This window comes from Orycteropus afer, unplaced genomic scaffold (assembly GCF_000298275.1).
Source record: "Orycteropus afer afer isolate SDZICR_OR568_19922 unplaced genomic scaffold, OryAfe1.0 scaffold00718, whole genome shotgun sequence".
NCBI lineage: Eukaryota > Metazoa > Chordata > Mammalia > Tubulidentata > Orycteropodidae > Orycteropus > Orycteropus afer.
This window is the reverse complement of record NW_006922305.1, coordinates 149,303-150,401: the sequence shown is the minus strand read 5'-3', so window position 1 is coordinate 150,401 and position 1,099 is coordinate 149,303.

The window sequence follows — 1,099 nt, the reverse complement described above, 5'->3', positions numbered from 1 at the left end:
GCACTTACTGATGAAGATTGAAGAATACAGTCTGCAGTACATCTCAATATAAAGAAACAAAAATCCTCACAATTAGACCTATAAGCAGAAACATGGTGAATGGAGAAAAGATTGAAGTTGTCAAAGATTTCACATTGCTTGGTTCTATAATTGACGCCAGTGGAAGCAGCAGTCAGGACATCAGACGACATATAGCTCTGGGCAAATTGGCTGCAAAAGACCTCTTTCCAGTGCTGAGGAGCAAGGGCATCTCCCTGAGGACGAAGGTGTACCTGACACAAGTTATGGTATTTTCAGTCGCCTCATATGCATGTGAGAGCTGGAAAATGAATAAGACCAAAGAAGAACTGATGCTTTCGAGTTGTGGTGTTGGCAAAGAATTCTGAGAGTACCATGGACTGCTAAAAGAACTAACAGATCTCTCCTGGAGGAAGTGCAGCTGGAATGCTCCTTGCAGGCAAGAATGGCCAGACTTTGTCTCACATACTTTGATCATGTTGTCAGAAGGGACTATGGAGAAGGATGTCATGCTTGGTAAGGTGGAGGGTTGATGAAAGAGGGAAGGCCCTCAATGAGACGGATTGACATGGTGGCGGCAGCAATGGGCTCAAGTATAGCAAGGATTGCGGAGGTGGCTCAGGACTGGGTGATGTTTTGTTCTGCTGTGTATGGGTTTGCTATGAGTTGGAGATGATTCAATGGTACCTAACAACATAACAACATATGCAGGTGAGACCTGGACAATGAATAAGGGACACCATTATGAGTCAATGCTTTTGAGTTGTGGTGTTGGTGAAAAATACTAAAGTGCCATGAACTTCTAAAAGAACTAATAAATCTGTCCTGGAAGAAGTGCAACCGGAATGCTCCTTGGAAACTAGAACGGCTGGACTTTGTCTCATCTACTTTGGTCATGTTGTCAGAAGGGACAATTCCCTGGAGTAAAATATCATGCATGGTAAAGTGGAGGGTCAACGAAAAAGGGGAAGGCCCTCAACAAGATGAATTGACATGGAGGCGGGGCAAGATGGCGGACTAGGCAGAAGGATTGCACAGACCCTCTTCAACAAAGAAAAGGGAAACCAATTAACACAGACAC